Raw genomic sequence first — 6529 nt, forward strand, 5'->3', positions numbered from 1 at the left:
GGTACCGAGGCGCCCGCCGGAACGCCGGCGACGCACGGGCTTACGCACGGCCGCTTATGGGGGGAACCGCGCGACCCAACCGCCCGCCCGAACGGCCTGTTATAACTTAGAGCGAAAACCAACACCTGTAATTTCCTTAATAATTGAGCTAGGGCAAAAAAAAAAAACGCTATCTTGTAGGAAAAAAGCAGGGGAACACGATGCCGTCGTTAAAAATATAGATTGCCGTGCTCGTTTTCGAGAAAAAAATGAAAAAATGGTCAAAATCGTCGCAGAACAAAAACTCGACACGCTATCTTGTAGGCAAAAATTAGACGAATTCAAAACCGTAGTTAAAAATATCGGTCGTCGCGCTAGTTTTCGAGAAAAAAACAAAAACGTTCAAAAAATTCGAGATAAAAAAAAAAAAACCAGCCTACCAGATAGAAAAAATTACACTGAACAAATATCATATAGGTCAAAATATGTGTTAGCGTACTAGTTTTCGAGATATAGACGAAAAACCGTCGCCGCCGATCGGTACGTCGGTCGATGCGAAAGCACCGCGCGACCGAGCGCCCGCCTAAAAGACCAGTTCGAACATACCGAAAAATCAAGAAACCGTAACTTCCTTAATAATTGAGCTAGGACAAAAAATCGACACGCTATCTTGCAGGAAAAAATCCGGGGAACACGATGGCGTCGTCAAAAGTGCAGGTCGTCGAGCTCGTTTTCGAGAAAAAAAAAAAAAAATTCTCAAAATTCGACAAAAAAATAAAACGATCAGTGGACCGTGTAGAGAATATAAAACTGCATAAGAATCGTATAGACGAAAATTGGCGTTCACGTGCTCGTTTTTGTGGAAAAAATTAAAAAAGCTCTCAAACTTCGAGATAAAAAAAAAAAAAACCATCTACCAGGTAGCCAACGGTAAACGGTACAAGTATCGTACGGGCGAAAATGAGCGTTACCGTGCTCGTTTTCGAGTTATTGACGAAAAACAGCCTGGAGCGATCGCTCCGGCGGTCGACGCGCGAAAGTTTCTAAGTCCGCTCTGCTCCGAAACACCGCTCCGGCGTCAAAAATCGTCGTAGGACAAAAAATAGACACGCTATCTTGCAGGAAAAAATCCGGGGAACACGATGGCGTCGTCAAAAGTGCAGGTCGTCGAGCTAGTTTTCGAGAAAAAAAAAAAAAAATTCTCAAAACTCGACAAAAAAATAAAACGATCAGTGGACCGTGTAGAGAATCTAAAACTGCATAAGAATCGTATAGACCAAAATTGGCGTTCACGTGCTCGTTTTTGAGAAAAAAGTTAAAAAAGCTCTCAAAATTCGAGATAAAAAAAAAACAAACCATCTGCCAGGTAGCCAACGGTAAACGGTACAAGTATCGTACGGGCGAAAACGAGCGTTACCGTGCTCGTTTTCGAGTTATTGACGAAAAACAGCCTGGAGCGATCGGTCCGGCGGTCGACGCGCGAAAGTTTCTAAGTCCGCTCTGCTCCGAATCATCGCTCCGGCGTCAAAAATCGTCGTAGGACAAAAAATCGCCACCCTATCTTGCAGGAAAAAATCCGGGGAACACGATGGCGTCGTCAAAAGTGCAGGTCGTCGAGCTCGTTTTCGAAAAAAAAAAAAAAAATTCTCAAAATTCGACAAAAAAATAAAACGAACAGTGGACCGTGTAGAGAATATAAAACTGCATAAGAATCGTATAGACGAAAATTGGCGTTCACGTGCTCGTTTTTGTGGAAAAAATTAAAAAAGCTCTCAAACTTCGAGATAAAAAAAAAAAGAACCATCTACCAGGTAGCCAACGGTAAACGGTACAAGTATCGTACGGGCGAAAATGAGCGTTACCGTGCTCGTTTTCGAGTTATTGACGAAAAACAGCCTGGAGCGATCGCTCCGGCGGTCGACGCGCTAAAGTTTCTAAGTCCGCTCTGCTCCGAACCACCGCTCCGGCGTCAAAAATCGTCGTAGGACAAAAAATAGACACGCTATCTTGCAGGAAAAAATCCGGGGAACACGATGGCGTCGTCAAAAGTGCAGGTCGTCGAGCTCGTTTTCGAGAAAAAAAAAAAAAAATTCTCAAAATTCGACAAAAAAATAAAACGATCAGTGGACCGTGTAGACAATATAAAACTGCATAAGAATCGTATAGACGAAAATTGGCGTTCACGTGCTCGTTTTTGTGGAAAAAATTAAAAAAGCTCTCAAACTTCGAGATAAAAAAAAAAAAAACCGTCTACCAGGTAGCCAACGGTAAACGGTACAAGTATCGTACGGGCGAAAATGAGCGTTACCGTGCTCGTTTTCGAGTTATTGACGAAAAACAGCCTGGAGCGATCGCTCCGGCGGTCGACGCGCGAAAGTTTCTAAGTCCGCTCTGCTCCGAAACACCGCTCCGGCGTCAAAAATCGTCGTAGGACAAAAAATAGACACGCTATCTTGCAGGAAAAAATCCGGGGAACACGATGGCGTCGTCAAAAGTGCAGGTCGTCGAGCTAGTTTTCGAGAAAAAAAAAAAAAAATTCTCAAAACTCGACAAAAAAATAAAACGATCAGTGGACCGTGTAGAGAATCTAAAACTGCATAAGAATCGTATAGACCAAAATTGGCGTTCACGTGCTCGTTTTTGAGAAAAAAGTTAAAAAAGCTCTCAAAATTCGAGATAAAAAAAAAACAAACCATCTGCCAGGTAGCCAACGGTAAACGGTACAAGTATCGTACGGGCGAAAACGAGCGTTACCGTGCTCGTTTTCGAGTTATTGACGAAAAACAGCCTGGAGCGATCGGTCCGGCGGTCGACGCGCGAAAGTTTCTAAGTCCGCTCTGCTCCGAATCATCGCTCCGGCGTCAAAAATCGTCGTAGGACAAAAAATCGCCACCCTATCTTGCAGGAAAAAATCCGGGGAACACGATGGCGTCGTCAAAAGTGCAGGTCGTCGAGCTCGTTTTCGAAAAAAAAAAAAAAAATTCTCAAAATTCGACAAAAAAATAAAACGAACAGTGGACCGTGTAGAGAATATAAAACTGCATAAGAATCGTATAGACGAAAATTGGCGTTCACGTGCTCGTTTTTGTGGAAAAAATTAAAAAAGCTCTCAAACTTCGAGATAAAAAAAAAAAGAACCATCTACCAGGTAGCCAACGGTAAACGGTACAAGTATCGTACGGGCGAAAATGAGCGTTACCGTGCTCGTTTTCGAGTTATTGACGAAAAACAGCCTGGAGCGATCGCTCCGGCGGTCGACGCGCTAAAGTTTCTAAGTCCGCTCTGCTCCGAAACACCGCTCCGGCGTCAAAAATCGTCGTAGGACAAAAAATAGACACGCTATCTTGCAGGAAAAAATCCGGGGAACACGATGGCGTCGTCAAAAGTGCAGGTCGTCGAGCTCGTTTTCGAGAAAAAAAAAAAAAAATTCTCAAAATTCGACAAAAAAATAAAACGATCAGTGGACCGTGTAGACAATATAAAACTGCATAAGAATCGTATAGACGAAAATTGGCGTTCACGTGCTCGTTTTTGTGGAAAAAATTAAAAAAGCTCTCAAACTTCGAGATAAAAAAAAAAAAAACCGTCTACCAGGTAGCCAACGGTAAACGGTACAAGTATCGTACGGGCGAAAATGAGCGTTACCGTGCTCGTTTTCGAGTTATTGACGAAAAACAGCCTGGAGCGATCGCTCCGGCGGTCGACGCGCGAAAGTTTCTAAGTCCGCTCTGCTCCGAAACACCGCTCCGGCGTCAAAAATCGTCGTAGGACAAAAAATAGACACGCTATCTTGCAGGAAAAAATCCGGGGAACACGATGGCGTCGTCAAAAGTGCAGGTCGTCGAGCTAGTTTTCGAGAAAAAAAAAAAAAAATTCTCAAAACTCGACAAAAAAATAAAACGATCAGTGGACCGTGTAGAGAATCTAAAACTGCATAAGAATCGTATAGACCAAAATTGGCGTTCACGTGCTCGTTTTTGAGAAAAAAGTTAAAAAAGCTCTCAAAATTCGAGATAAAAAAAAAACAAACCATCTGCCAGGTAGCCAACGGTAAACGGTACAAGTATCGTACGGGCGAAAACGAGCGTTACCGTGCTCGTTTTCGAGTTATTGACGAAAAACAGCCTGGAGCGATCGGTCCGGCGGTCGACGCGCGAAAGTTTCTAAGTCCGCTCTGCTCCGAATCATCGCTCCGGCGTCAAAAATCGTCGTAGGACAAAAAATCGCCACCCTATCTTGCAGGAAAAAATCCGGGGAACACGATGGCGTCGTCAAAAGTGCAGGTCGTCGAGCTCGTTTTCGAAAAAAAAAAAAAAAATTCTCAAAATTCGACAAAAAAATAAAACGAACAGTGGACCGTGTAGAGAATATAAAACTGCATAAGAATCGTATAGACGAAAATTGGCGTTCACGTGCTCGTTTTTGTGGAAAAAATTAAAAAAGCTCTCAAACTTCGAGATAAAAAAAAAAAGAACCATCTACCAGGTAGCCAACGGTAAACGGTACAAGTATCGTACGGGCGAAAATGAGCGTTACCGTGCTCGTTTTCGAGTTATTGACGAAAAACAGCCTGGAGCGATCGCTCCGGCGGTCGACGCGCTAAAGTTTCTAAGTCCGCTCTGCTCCGAAACACCGCTCCGGCGTCAAAAATCGTCGTAGGACAAAAAATAGACACGCTATCTTGCAGGAAAAAATCCGGGGAACACGATGGCGTCGTCAAAAGTGCAGGTCGTCGAGCTCGTTTTCGAGAAAAAAAAAAAAAAATTCTCAAAATTCGACAAAAAAATAAAACGATCAGTGGACCGTGTAGACAATATAAAACTGCATAAGAATCGTATAGACGAAAATTGGCGTTCACGTGCTCGTTTTTGTGGAAAAAATTAAAAAAGCTCTCAAACTTCGAGATAAAAAAAAAAAAAACCGTCTACCAGGTAGCCAACGGTAAACGGTACAAGTATCGTACGGGCGAAAACGAGCGTTACCGTGCTCGTTTTCGAGTTATTGACGAAAAACAGCCTGGAGCGATCGGTCCGGCGGTCGACGCGCGAAAGTTTCTAAGTCCGCTCTGCTCCGAATCATCGCTCCGGCGTCAAAAATCGTCGTAGGACAAAAAATCGCCACCCTATCTTGCAGGAAAAAATCCGGGGAACACGATGGCGTCGTCAAAAGTGCAGGTCGTCGAGCTCGTTTTCGAGAAAAAAAAAAAAAAATTCTCAAAATTCGACAAAAAAATAAAACGATCACTGGACCGTGTAGAGAATATAAAACTGCATAAGAATCGTATAGACGAAAATTGGCGTTCACGTGCTCGTTTTTGTTGAAAAAATTAAAAAAGCTCTCAAACTTCGAGATAAAAAAAAAAAAAACCATCTACCAGGTAGCCAACGGTAAACGGTACAAGTATCGTACGGGCGAAAATGAGCGTTACCGTGCTCGTTTTCGAGTTATTGACGAAAAACAGCCTGGAGCGATCGCTCCGGCGGTCGACGCGCGAAAGTTTCTAAGTCCGCTCTGCTCCGAAACACCGCTCCGGCGTCAAAAATCGTCGTAGGACAAAAAATCGCCACCCTATCTTGCAGGAAAAAATCCGGGGAACACGATGGCGTCGTCAAAAGTGCAGGTCGTCGAGCTCGTTTTCGAGAAAAAAAAAAAAAAATTCTCAAAATTCGACAAAAAAATAAAACGATCATTGGACCGTGTAGAGAATCTAAAACTGCATAAGAATCGTACAGACGAAAATTGGCGTTCACGTGCTCGTTTTTGTGGAAAAAATTAAAAAAGCTCTCAAACTTCGAGATAAAAAAAAAAAAAACCATCTACCAGGTAGCCAACGGTAAACGGTACAAGTATCGTACGGGCGAAAACGAGCGTTACCGTGCTCGTTTTCGAGTTATTGACGAAAAACAGCCTGGAGCGATCGGTCCGGCGGTCGACGCGCGAAAGTTTCTAAGTCCGCTCTGCTCCGAATCATCGCTCCGGCGTCAAAAATCGTCGTAGGACAAAAAATAGACACGCTATCTTGCAGGAAAAAATCCGGGGAACACGATGGCGTCGTCAAAAGTGCAGGTCGTCGAGCTCGTTTTCGAGAAAAAAAAAAAAAAATTCTCAAAATTCGACAAAAAAATAAAACGATCAGTGGACCGTGTAGAGAATATAAAACTGCATAAGAATCGTATAGACGAAAATTGGCGTTCACGTGCTCGTTTTTGTGGAAAAAATTAAAAAAGCTCTCAAACTTCGAGATAAAAAAAAAAAAAACCATCTACCAGGTAGCCAACGGTAAACGGTACAAGTATCGTACGGGCGAAAATGAGCGTTACCGTGCTCGTTTTCGAGTTATTGACGAAAAACAGCCTGGAGCGATCGCTCCGGCGGTCGACGCGCGAAAGTTTTCAAGTCCGCTCTGCTCCGAAACACCGCTCCGGCGTCAAAAATCGTCGTAGGACAAAAAATAGACACGCTATCTTGCAGGAAAATATCCGGGGAACACGATGGCGTCGTCAAAAGTGCAGGTCGTCGAGCTCGTTTTCGAGAAAAAAAAAAAAAAATT

The sequence above is a fragment of the Colletes latitarsis genome, unplaced genomic scaffold (assembly GCF_051014445.1).
Source record: "Colletes latitarsis isolate SP2378_abdomen unplaced genomic scaffold, iyColLati1 scaffold0052, whole genome shotgun sequence".
NCBI classification, from domain to species: domain Eukaryota; kingdom Metazoa; phylum Arthropoda; class Insecta; order Hymenoptera; family Colletidae; genus Colletes; species Colletes latitarsis.